This window comes from Panthera tigris, chromosome A2 (assembly GCF_018350195.1).
Source record: "Panthera tigris isolate Pti1 chromosome A2, P.tigris_Pti1_mat1.1, whole genome shotgun sequence".
Taxonomy (NCBI): Eukaryota; Metazoa; Chordata; class Mammalia; order Carnivora; family Felidae; genus Panthera; species Panthera tigris.
The window spans coordinates 161,873,364-161,886,442 of NC_056661.1; the positions used below are offsets into that span (position 1 = coordinate 161,873,364).

General features: G+C 53.8%; 1 long non-coding RNA gene across 3 annotated transcripts; it reads right to left on the reverse strand.

Moving 5' to 3' along the window:
* Positions 1-3,190: 3,190 nt before the first annotated feature.
* On the reverse strand, positions 3,191-7,555 carry LOC102958946. Of its 3 annotated transcripts, none has more exons than XR_001510883.2 (3): positions 7,398-7,555; positions 7,159-7,271; positions 3,191-3,568 (listed from the first exon to the last, which is right to left on the reverse strand). It is a non-coding gene; the product is annotated as an uncharacterized LOC102958946 (long non-coding RNA). The 3 variants fall into 3 exon arrangements; XR_006213787.1 differs by lacking the exon at positions 3,191-3,568 and adding an exon at positions 4,377-4,965; XR_006213786.1 differs by lacking the exon at positions 3,191-3,568 and adding an exon at positions 4,377-5,648.
* Positions 7,556-13,079: the final 5,524 nt, after the last annotated feature.

Genomic DNA, 13,079 nt, shown 5'->3' on the forward strand with positions numbered 1-13,079 from the left:
CGTGTAGTGGTATCTCGTTTTAATGTGCGTTTATGTTTCTTAGGGACTACTGATGGTGAGCACCTTTCCATGGGCTCATTTGCCATCTGTCTATCTTCTTTGGTCAGGTGTCCATTCGGATGTTTTGCTCATTTGTTTGGAGCACACACCTGGTAGTTTTTATTGAATTCTGGACATTGGATTTGAAAAAGAGGCTGTGGGTTTTATGTTTCAGTTTTTTACTGGCAGCCAGATACAATGTAGGCAAACCACCCTGATCCAGGGAAGGATGGGCTTCCGTCTTTGAGCCGTGGCCTGCTTTTGGTACATTGCCAGTCCCGCAGCACAGGCCTTCAGCATCGTGCCCGGCAAGCTGGGGGTGTCCTGTGTCCCCCGTGTTCTCTCCTGGTGGGCACAGGGCCCCCCTGTTCTGTCTCCCCCACCTGCTGAGATTGCTGAAATGACTGCTTTTAAGCCTCGAGACAGATGCTTTCTGTTTCATTTCTCATCATCTTGTTCCAGAAGGCGCAGGAGACTTGTGGGTGTGGCCACAAGCGGGGGCGGGGAGGGGGGGCTCTCAGCTCCAGGGGTGTCACAACCTTCCTTCCCGAGCCTGGACTCTCTAGCATTTTAGGAGACTTCTGGCGAATCTGTGGAAGCCCCCACTTCTAACTTCGAAAGCACCTGTGGAGGGCAGCTGGCTCCTCCCACTGGAGTCCGTCTGGCCCACACAGGCGTCCTGCCTCGATCGGGATGTTCCTTGCTCTTCTAACAGTAGGGATCCTACCGGAAAGGTGCCCGAGAAGGGACAGGGACGCGGCAGAGTGTGCTGGTGGCAGGATAGCGACGAGGGGCTTTACCACCCTCCCTGCCCTTTCAGTCTAGAGCTATCCTCTCAATAAGAGGAACCTGGCTGGCTTGGCCTTGGGATTCAGATTTTACCTGCTGCTCTACCTGAGCAGGTCTGGCTGGGGTGGGGGCGGACACGCGCCCCCTAGTGGCCCCCGCGGGAAGATGACCGCGCGCTCAGCTGTGGATGCTGGCAGGAGGGGGGGGGGGGGGCGGGGAGTTTCAGTAAAAAAATTGAACAGGAGGGGCACCTGGGTGGCTCAGTCAGTTAAGTGTCGGACTTTGGCTCAGGTCACGATGTCACTGCTGGTGAGTTCTACTCCCGCGTCAGGCTCTGGGCTGACAGCTCAGGGCCTGGAGCCTGCTTTGGATCCTGTGGCTCTCTCTGCCCCTCCCTCACTCACACTGTGTCTCTCTCAAAAATACACATTTTTTTAAATTAAAAAAAAAAAAAAAGAATTGAACAGGAAACCTCTTTAAACAGCCCTTGAATGCCCTTGTGCTTTTGTCTTTTTAAAAAACCTTTAACTTTTTTGTATCAAAAAATTAGCCTACATACAAGTAGACTGGCTGGTTTAATGAACCCCGCCCCCCCGGGAGCCATCGCTCAGCTTGCACTCACTGCTGGTTCTGTTTCATCTATGCTCCTAAGCACTCCCCTTCCTTGGATTTTTTTTTCTTTTTTTTTTAGTGTTTTTTAATGTTTATATATATATATATATATTTTTTTTTTTTTTTTCAGAGGGCGAGAGACACAGAGGGGCAGAGAGAGAGGGAAACAGAGGGAGGGAGACAGAATCCGAAGCAGGCTCCAGGCTCCGAGCTTCCAGCCCAGAGCCCAACTCGGGGCTTGAACCCACATACCGCGAGATCACGACCTGAGCCAAAGTCAGATGCTTGACTGACTGAGCCACCCAGGTGCCCCTGGATTTTCTTTTTAAGTAAACTTGACACCCTACCTGGGCTCGAACTTACTACCCAAGATCAAGAGTTGCATGCTTCACCGGCTGAGCCAGCCAGGAGCCCCTCCTTATATTTTCTTAAAGAAAATCCTTGACTTCATATTATTTCATCCGTAAATGTTTCAGTGTGTAGCTCTAAAAAGTAAAGGTTTGTCTTTTAATTTAATATGTAATTTAAAAATAATTTTAAAAATGTTTTTAACTTAATATATAAAGTTTTTTTTTTATTTTAATTTTATTTTTGAGAGAGAGAAAGAAAGAGAGAGACAGTGCAAGCAGGGGAGGTGAAGAGAGAAAGGGAGACACAGGATCTGAAGCAGGCTCCGGACTCTGAGCTGTCAGCATAGAGCCTGACCCAGGGCCTGAACTCATGAGCTGCGAGACCATGACCTGAGCTGAAGTTGGACGCTCAACCGACTGAGCCACCCAGGTGCCCCAGTATATAAAGATTTTATGAAAAACCTTAAACATCTATTTTATAAAACATTAAAAGTTTTAAAAACTAAAATTATAAAAATACTAAATATTTTAAATATTTGAAAATAATATAAAAATATAAAACATGAAGATATAGACACATATAAAATATTTAATAAAAATTAAAATATTTTATATAAATGTATTTAAGTGCACCTAGTACATAAAATATATAAATATTTATTACACAAATAGAATATATAAATATAAAATAAAAGTTTTTAAAATATAAAACCTTAATACCATCATCACACCTAAAAAATTAACACTTTCTTAATTTCAGCAAATACTCAGTATTTAAATATCTAATTGACAAATGTCATTTTAAAAATATCTTGCTTGTTTGGATCAGGATTCAAAGTATTTTTTTTTTAAGTTTATCCATTTTTGAGAGAGAGAGAGAGAGAGCCAGCAGGGGAGGGGCAGAGAGGGGGACAGAGGATATGGAGCAGGTTCTGGGCTGAGAGCAGAGAGCCTGACACGGGGCTCGAACCCATGAACCGTGAGATCATGGCCTGAGCCAAAGCTGGACGCTTCATCGACCGAGCCACCCAGATGCCCCGGAATCAGGATTCAAATAAGTTCACGTGCTGAAATCGCTGGGTACGTCTGTCAGGCTTCTTTTACCCCGTAGGTTTCTTGACTCAGTGGGTATGTGTGTTTGTGTGTGTGCATGCACGAGCACGTGCACCTGCGAAGGAACTGGGTCATTTGCCCTGCAGGGTGTCTCCCAGCCTGGGTCTTTCTCTCTCTCTCTCTCTTTTTTTTTTTTTTTTTTTTTTTCAGTTTTTCATGTTTACTTTTGAGAGAGAAAGAGGCAGAGCATGAGTGGGGGAGGGGCAGAGAGCGAGGGAGACAGAGAATCCGAAGCAGGCTCCGGGCTCCGAGCTGTGGGCGCAGAGCCCGACGCGGGGCTCATGAGATCCTGACCTGAGCCCGAGGTTCGATGCTTACCCGACTGGGCCCCCCAGGCGCCCCTCCCAGCCCGGATCTTGCTGGTTGCACCACGGGGAGGCCATGCCGTGTTCTTCCATCAGGAGATAACACACCGGTTATCTCTTTTGCTGACAGTAACAGCAGCTGACGATCAACGTGAGTTTCATTAATTCAGCGCTTGATTTTACGTGGCTCCCCCTTTCTGGTTCTGGTTTTGGAGATACGAGAGAAGGATGAGACGCGGTCCTCAGCGTCCTCAGGCTCCGCTCTCCCCAAACTCCGCTGTGGTTTCCCCGGCCCTGCCCACCGTGGGTCAGCCAGGATGTTTCCTGATCCCGGCGCTCCTGACAGGTGATGCCAAATACCTGTGGCGCGAAGGAATGAGTGAGTGAACGGGATGACGGCCTCCACTGCTCCACGGGTTGTCCCTGCGAGTACCCCGAGCTCTCAGCAGGGTTACGGACTTGGGCTGGGAAAGGCCAGGAGAGGAAATGCCTTATGGCAGGCAAGCTTTGACGGTATCCCTCAACCCACGTGACCGGTCGGCGACCAGGGCTGAGGAGGGAACACATTGTTCTGAGGGTGGCCTCCGAATAGAAACTTCTGGAGCACGGGGCGCCTGGGTGGCTCAGTCGGTTGAGCATCCAACTTCGGCACAGGTCACGATCTCACGGCTCCTGAGGTCATGAGTTCGAGCCCCCCCTCCCCCCACTGCCGTGGGGCTAGCTGCTGTCAGCAAAGGAGCCCGCTTCAGATCCTCTGTCCCCTCACTCTCTGCCCTGCCCCCACTAGCATGCACGCATACTCTCTCTCTCTCAAAAACAAATAAACATTGAAAAAGAAGAAACCAAAGAAGTTTCCGGAGCACAAGGGAATAAGAATGTATTAAGAGCAGGGGGTTTTCAGTCTGGCTGGCAGACTGGGGTTTAGCTATCAGCTTCACCACTTAATCCGCTGTGTGACATTGAGCAAGTTACGGACTCCCCATCGGGGACTGACAGAGGCTCCCAAAGACACCAGGTCCTAACGAGTGCGAACTGTAAATGTTACCTTATTTGGAAAAGGGCCTTTGCTGTTGGGACTAAATTAAGGATGCTGACAATGGAGAGCCTGTGCCGGGTTATATCTGGCGGCCCCAAATGTAATCACAAATGTCCTCAGAAGAGAGAGGCGGGGTGGGGGTGGGGGTGGGGGACCTGACGCACACCCAGGGCAGAAGGCGCCACGAAGGTGGAGCTGAGAGGGACGTGTAGATGCCGGCCTTGCAGACTGGAGTGACCGTGACCACGAGCCAAGGAGAGCCGGCAGCCGCCAGAAGCTACAAGAGGCACGGAGGAGCCTCGCCCCTGGAGCCTCCGGCGGGAGCACGGCCCTGCCATCCTGAGGTCGGCCTCGGAGAGAGAACACGTCTCTGTGCTTCTAAACTGCTAAGTGTGTGGTGACATGTGACGGCAGCCGCAGGAAACGAACCCACCTCCCCGTGCCTCGGTTTTCCTTATCTACGAAAAGCGCAGTGGGCCCCCTTGGGTGGGGGAAGAGAAAGTCCTGCTGGTGGGCTCGGAGGAGCACCGGGGGAGCCAGGCCCTCCGCACTCGCCCACCTCTCCCTGCGTCCTTACGGTTGCAGGGGGGCCCCGTGGCCCGACGGGCCACCGATGACCAGTCGAGGGTGGCAGAGGGGAATTCTGATGGACTCAGTGTCTCCCTGGGGGGCTGGGCTGCAACGAGCTTCCTCAAGCTTCCGGGGCCCCGTTTTCCACCACCTGAGCTGGGAGAAGAGAGCAGCATCACACCAAGGAGAGAGAGGGGTCCATGCTGGGCACGGTGTCAGGGAACCAGCAGGGCCACCCTTTCCCCTGGGGGGGCGGGGCCTGGGGGGGTCAGGAGAGAGCCCGGGCCTTCCCCAGGTTTGCCTGAACAGGTCAGGTGAGCCCAGCTCGGGGCCACCCGCCAGCACATCTCACCTGGGAAAGCCCTGCTCCTCCAGAAGGCCGTACCCCTCCCCCCCCAACCCGCACTGCCCACTCGCGACCTGCATGGCCCCTGCTGGACTGTGTCTTCTCAAACCCAGCGCTGGGCGGGGGCAGGCATCAGCTCCGTTTTGCTCACCGCAGCATCCCTAGCGCTTAGCACACAGTAGGTGCTCAACACACGCTTGTCGAGAGGGAGGAATGAATGAGCAGAAAGATCCTGGAACGAGCGGCCAGTCGGAGAAGGGGCTCGGGGAGCGGCCGATTTAATGAGAACGTTGCCGAGGGCCGTGCACTGAGTTCAGCACTGAAGATTGTCCCTCGGAGCTTCGGAACTACTATTGGTACCCCTGTCTCCGCCCTGCACCCGGGCAAGGTGAAGGAGCCTGTTCAAGGTCAGCCAGCTTGTCGGGCAGAGCTAGGCCTCAGCCTGGGTCCGTGACCCCGAGCCCCGCCTTAGAGCTCCGTGCAGCGTTCTGCTGGAGATCAGGGGAAATTCAAGGCTTGACAACGGGCCTCATGTGCTTGCTGTCACCCCCCCACACACACCTCCTACCCCCACCCCCTGCTCCTGGGAGTGGCTGGCCATAAAATGCAGAGATGTAAAAAGACACAAGGGAGGAGCAGAGGGGCCCAGGTCCTTGGCTTCAGTCACCCAAGGGAGGATCAGCTCCAGAAGGGAGTCAGGAGGGGTAGGAGAGATGGGCTGGGCGGTCCTTCAGGCACATTGGACCAGCTGAGTAGAGAGAGGCGTCCAGGATTTAAGCCTTAAGAATAGCACTGAATTGGGGCGCCTGGGTGGCTCGGTTGGCTGAGCGTCCGACTCGATTTCGGCTCAGGTCATGATAATCTCAGGATTCGTGGGTTCAAGCAAGCCCCACGTCGGGCTCTGGGCTGGCAGCCAGCGTGAGCCTGCTTGGGGTTCTCTTTCTCCCTCTCTGCCCCTCCCCCGGTGGCGGGCTCTCTGTCTCAACATAAATAAAGGTAAAAAAGAAAAAAAAAGAAAAGAAAAGCACAGAATTTATGGGACGAGACAGAAAAGCCCCGGAAGGGACTGGCGATCCGCATTCCTAGTTCTCCTTCGCATTCCCCTCACTGTCCAGCTGAACTGAAAATGTCTGGTGGCAGAAGAGTGTGTCTGGGGGTGGGCAGGACCAGGGCCCCCCAGCCTGCGCCTCACATCGTCCATCTGACCCAGCGCTGCAGGAGTCCGCGGTGAGCACCGGGGAGGGGGGCTTCCTCTCCCCAGACAAGCCACCCCGTGTCATGTCTGGAGCTCCTGGCTCCCTACCTGATCCTGAAGATGCCTGCCCCCTTCCCCATTCCCCGCATTCCTGACCCAGGCCTTCCGTTTGTTCAACGTTGGTGGCAATGATGCGACTATGATCTGTTTTGCGTCCTTTTTGCTAGAGTTGCCAGCTGAGATATTTACAGATGAAATGATGGGATGTCTGAGATTCGCTTTTAGAAACAAACAGGGTGGTGGGGACACGGGCGGAGGAGTAAGAGAAACGGAAGCAGCTTTTCGTAATACCGTTCGGTCTGTTTTTGCAGGTATTTGAAATTTTCCGGTGGGAAAAAATCTCCCCCGGAGATGCCGAGGTGGGGGTGGGGGTGGGTGAGGGAGACGCTCACCGGGAGACCCGGCCCCCCCCCCCCCCCAACCCGCCGGCTTTGGCCTGGGCGCCCGGGAGGCCGGGCTCGGAGGCTGCGAGCTGGCGCGGGCTCTGGCGCCACCTGGCGGCCGTCGCGGGACCGACAGCCTCTGAGGTTCCCTGGGCCCCGGGGGCCACCGGGCGCTGGGGGCTCTCCAAACCCGAGCCGGACCCCACAGCACGGAACGCGCGGGCCCAGCCGGTGCTGCCCTGACCCCCGGAAGGCCCCTCGGCACCCCAGCCCAACCTTGGCCTCCCAGGGCCCACCTCTGCCCCTCACTCCCCACTCCCCGAGCCACAGCAGTCGTGGGGTGTGAATGACGAGACTGACCGGTGATTGCGGGGGTTCCGTCCTCCACGCTCGCTGGGGGCCCTCCCGAGGGTGGCGAGTAGGCCCGGCCGCCGCACACGGCACATCCAGTCGACTCCTCGGGGTCTCCCTTTCTGTGGTTTGTACCGAAACGTCACAGTTTAAAGGCAAATACTTACAAGAGCATTTCCCCCCTCCCTACTTCCTGCTCTCCACAGTGGGAGCGCTCAACTCTTCTAGCTGATTCTTTTGTTACTTACCTCCCTATCACCAAAGAACAGGCTTATATTTCTAGCTTTTTCCACTCTGGGTGTTTGAAACTGAGAATAGCCCGTGACAATTTGGCTCTTCTACATTTTTCACTCTTCACCCCCTGACACTTCCTGTCTTCGTACACCTTTCACCCCCTTTACTTCCGGTCTCCTTCACCTCTCACCTTCCACCCCCTTACGCTTCCGGTCTCCTTCACTCTTCACCCTTCCCCCCTCCACTTCTGGTCTCCTACACACACGCGCACACACACACACACACACCCATCATCTCATCACTTTCCACCCCCTTAGACTTCCTGTCTCCTTCACCCTTCACCCCTCCACTTCTGGTCTCTTCACCCTTGGCACCCTAGACTTTCTGGCCCTTCATCCTCCCAGTTGTGACTTCTTCTGGGTTAGAGTAATTTTCGGAGTTTCGGGTAACAGTTAACTACTATTCACGGATGAGCCATGATTAATTTTTCCTTCTGCTGTAACTTTTCGTTTTCTCTGGATTTCGTCATTGCCTTGCATTTGCTTTTGCCGAGCTCTCTATGTACTCGTTACTGTTTTATCCCCCAATTCTTCCCGGTTTACAAGTTGTGTAGATTCAGATATGTTAGATATCCTATTAATTTCGGCGTCTGGGAAAAACTCTTCCCCAGGGCCTTCTGGCCTCTCCCATGTAAGGGGACTGATATCTGCTGCCCAAACCCCCCCCCCCCCCACCAGCAGGGCAGGGGCATCCCGGAGGTGCCTTCCACAGACTCTCTCTTGGGTGGAAGCCCATTTCTTGGGCCCCTTTCCTTCTCATTTCTTGCTTCGTTCTCCTGTTTTGATCGAGTCTCCCTTCCAGCAGCTTCCTGAGAAAGGATGCTTAAGGGGTGAACGCTTGAGACTGTGCGTATCTAAACACGCCTATTTTGCCCTAATGTTTTAGCGGTTTCACTGAGTATATAACTGTTGCTTGGGAACCGCTGTCCCTCAGAGTTTTGAAGGCACTGCTACCATCTAGTGTTATTAATGAGAAGTCTGAGGCCATTCTGATCCGTGATCCGTCTTATTAAATGTTGCCCCCTTTCTGAAAGTTTTTAGAGCCTTCTCTTTATCGTCAGTATCCTGAAAATTCATGATGATGTGCTTTGGAGTGGATCTACTTTGACAATGTACAGGGATTTGAAGTATCCTTTCAATATGTATTTCATGACCTCCAGTTCTGGGAATTTCGGAGAGAAAAAAAAAAAAGAGAGAGAGAGAGAGAGAAAACAAATCCAGGATGTTCAAATTGAAGTTTTGGAAGTAAGGAACAAAGAACGTAATAGGAAGGTTAACTTCCTTCCTAATTCGTAAGAATACACAAAATTTTTCCAGAACTGAGTATCGTAAGTCTACAGATTGAAAAGTCCTAGGGACCACTCAGTGTGACGCATGACAAGAGACTCAATGCAAGGCAATGTGCTGGTGACATCTCTTGGTTTGCATATTTGAAGCTGCATTTAAATGCGACATAGAAGTTATTTGGACCTCAGTATACGATCCAGGCGACGTGTTCTATGACTGAAATGAAGAACTGATACTGATTTGCCACATAGAGTTGTATCCGGGAAGGCTTCATGGAAGAGGTGGAACTTGAGTTGGTTTGTAAGGGATGGGTGGGCAGAGAGGAGGGCTAGATCTTCCACGGGAGGGAAATATTGAGCTTGTAATGAACCCCTGGGCGGGGGGTGGGGGGGTGGGGGGGTGGAGACCGGGCTGGCTGGAGCCTCAAGATAAGGTGAGGTGGGACCCGAATCCTGATCTGGCTTCGTGGAGCCCCGCTCCTTATCTGAAACTTCCCACAGAGAAAACAATGCCCTCGCTGTGTTCAACCTGAGCCCAATCACGCCCAGAGGCCCTGGGCAGCTGAGGCCCGATAAGCAGGTAAAATTTCCCCTTGGGAACTGAAGGCGAGTGGGTCCTGCGTCTTGTAAGTCTCCTTGGGAGGATTCTCCACGACCCTCCTGCCCTCTCCCTGGAGTTGGAATCTTGGCACTGGGAGGGATCTTAGAGCCTCCTAGCCACTGAGCAGAGGCCACACAGGGTTCAGGATTTGCCCAAGGTCATGCTGCTTGTTGGTGACAGAACTGGGTTTAGAACCCAGATCTCTGCCCACCCCCCCCCCCCAACCCCCCATCCAGGGCACCTTCCCACCCCCGCCTGTGCTCACATCGGGAGAGGCAGCTTTTCATCTGAAGGCTACACTCAGCTATTCAGCCCTGGGAGAATCACAGGGTGTCCAGCGGGGGGTGGGGGGTGGGGTGGGGGAGGGGCCAGAGCAGAGTTTGCTGTTGGATTTAGGATCTGCATTTAAGTTCACATAAGCGCCAAGGACAATGATGTCCGTTCTGCATGTGTTTCAATATCCTTACTGCTCTGCACATTCACTATCGTATTCCCCGGGTCAAGGTCCTCGGGGTGCCTCCCTGCCCGAGAGCCCCAGAGCAGCATTGGCAGGCAGCCGGACCCCAGAGGGAACTGGAGCCAAATAAAATATGAATTGAGTTGAGAAATGACTCAGGCACTCGGTTTTGCATCGAGGTTGCTGGTAAGCGAGATGTGGCGGTGCTTACCCTCCGGGCAGGGGGGTGGGCAGCTCCTTAAGGGCTGGGGCCATGTCCCTTCAGTGGCCGGCACGGTGCCTTTTACAGGGAACTTGCCCAATACACTTGTGAGTTGACGTCTGTCATAGGTTGAATTGTGTTCCCCAAAGACCGCAAAGTCCTCACCCCCAGTACTTGTGTGACCTTATTTGGAAAAAGGTTTCTGCAGACGATTAAGTTGGGATGAGGTCATTAGGGTGAGCTCCAATCCAATGGCGGGTGCCGTAATAAAAAGGGGGAAAGACAGACGCACAGGGAGAACACCACATTGAAGACATGAATTTGAGGCCCCGAGCCCAGGGACGACTAGATGCCGGGACACAGCCCTGGAACACATCCTCCCCTAGCAGTTTTCGAGGGAGCACGGCTGTGCTGATGCCTGGAGCTCAGACTTCTGGCCTCCAGAAGCAGGAGACAATAGATCTCTGCTGTTTAGGCCACCTAGGTTCGTGGTCCACGTTTAGGTGGGGCGCCTGGGTGGCTCAGTTGGTTAAGCATCCAACTTCAGCTCAGGTCGTGAGCTCATGGTTCTTGGGTTCGAGCCCCGCGTCGGGCTCTGTGCTGACCGCTCGGAGCCTGGAGCCTGCTTCGGATTCTGTGTCTCCCTCTCTCTCTGCCCCTCCCACACTCATGCTCTGTCTCTGTCTCAAAAATGAATGAGCATTAAAAAAAAAAAAAAAAAAAGAAAAAAGGTGACCCCAGGAAACTAATGCGTTGCCCAAAGCATCCGCTGGTTTCTGCCTCCTGCCTGCCAGGCCAGTCTGTCTGTCTGTCTGCCGCCTGCCATGGCTGTTTCCCAGCCTGGCCATCAGAGGATGGTGGTGACGTCAGCAAGACCGGGGTCTCAGACCCCTTGCTCGTGGGATTGAAGCCCTCGGCCGGCCTCCGGACACCATTGGGCCCTCCCGCACGAGGGCATCAGGAGAGGTACCGAGGGACCGGCTCGGCTGAGGCCCCGACACAAACGGCTGGCCCGTGGAGCCGCAGAGGGCGTCTGGCCCAGGGCCTGGGAAGCTCGAGGGTCCATCCAGTTCTGTCACGTAGCCGCGGCGAGAGCTGCCACCACTCAGGCTCCCACCTGCGAAACGGGTTCTTCATGCTTCCCAATCGCAGGTCCCAGGGGCACGCTCACGCGCACAGGATATTTTTGGGCGCCACGAGAACTGGGGAGCTTCTGGCGTTTGGGGCGCCGGGTGCAAAGCACCCTGTAGCGCGCGGACGCCGCCTGGGGAATGATGGTCTCAGTCCCCGTCCTTCCCGGTTGGCGATGTGCTCTCTGACCACTTTCCTTTTGAGAAAGGATGAGTCATTCTCGTGCCCCCCAAGTTCTTGCTAATTTAGCGTCATTTGCATGTGCAGCCTTTTAGGTGATTTAACTTGTAAATTTCCCTCAATAATTCCAGCTCCGTTACTTTAGGCCCTGATTGCAGCACTTAAATTTTTTAGTATTCCGTGCACCTCCTTCCAAGATGTGTGGGCTCAGCCGCCATCAGAGCAGCCAGAAAGCCCTCCAGCCTCCTGTCTGGAGGCTGCGGCTTGACAGTTCCCCCGGCGAGCGCTGTGCCCAGGCTCTAAGAGCAAAGAGGGGCACAAAGGGGTTGTCGCTGAGCTCTGCACCCCACGGGTCTTTTCCACGGAGTGTCCATAAATGCAGGTCCTCATGCACTGGTACAGCCCTGCTGGGGGGGCACCTGCCGTCCGGCATCTCAGTCCTCTGTGGGGGATTTCACATGGGTCACACTTCTCAACTCCACACCCGGCAGGTGTCCTCCCTCGGGTCCCCACCCCGCCCCCAGATTCATCCCCCATCCTTTCTGGTCCTGCTCTGTGTCTCAGGGGCTGGCCCCGAAGGCTGTACCCCCAGCGGGAGCTCAGAGGGGGACTCATCTGGGTGCCTCAGGACAACTGTTCCTACAGGGAGGCCCCTCCCCAACCCCACTGGGCTCTACTAATAAGATTTTCTTCCTGGGGTGCCTGGCTGGCTCGGTTGGTAGAGCATGGGGCTCTTAATCTCAGGGTGATGAGTTCAAGCCCCACGTTGGGCATGGAGCCTACTAGATAGATAAATAGATAGGCAGATAGATGGATAGATTTTCCTCCTTCAGGCCCAGGAGGGTCAAGGTTCTGTTGTGCCTACTTTGGGGGCAGTTGTTACCTTATCTGCCCCTGGCCTCTGCAAGTTCCCTTCTGTTCTGGTTGTTGCAAAACCAACCCCATCAAACTTAGTGACAGAAAGTGATCACTTTGGTACGTGTCCCGGGTCCTGGGAGTCAGGAACTCAGACAAGGCAAAGAGAGGCAAGTAGTCTCTGCTCCTCAGCCAGGATGACTGGAAGGCTGGACGACTTGGCAGCCCAGTCATCTGGAATCATCTGGAAGCTTCCTTGCTCACATAAGGTCTAACAGCTGAGACTGGCTGTCAGCCAGAACTCCTACACATGGTCTCTTCATCTGGTCGCTCTGCGCAAGCTGGCTCGGGCTAGCTCCCAGGAGAGCACAGTACAAGTCCCCGGCATTTGAATGATCTTGCCTCGGAAGTCACACGGCGTTACCTGTTCCCCACAGGCGGCTCTGCTCCTGAAGCCGGCTCTGGAAAGCGGATGTGGCTGTACTTGGGGCTGGAAGGGTCCACACGGCCCTTCCGACCCTCAGTCACTAGCTTCCCCACCGAGGCCCGGGAGGGTACAGCGAACTGGCAGAAGATCTCTGTGTGTGTGCCCTGCGGCTGCCAGGGAAGCTGGGATGATGAGTGTCTGGCATTTTCTGCTTCGAGAGTCGGGGGGATTTTTGCCCCATAAAAGGGGTTCCCTAGATGTATGAATAAAAAACATATTAAGGTAGATGAAGAACTTTAGATGCTGAGGGGTTACTGAATCCAAGAGACGTCTGCTTGGTCCTGGGACCCAGAGAAAAGTCACTTCTGACGTGTCCCCGGAAACGATGTCGGAGTGTGCCCTCTCTGGGCTCCTTCCGCAGAATCTACAATTAAATGCAGTATACATTTCTCCCCTTTTTTGATGGGAATGGCATCTGCGATAAAATTTTAACTGCAA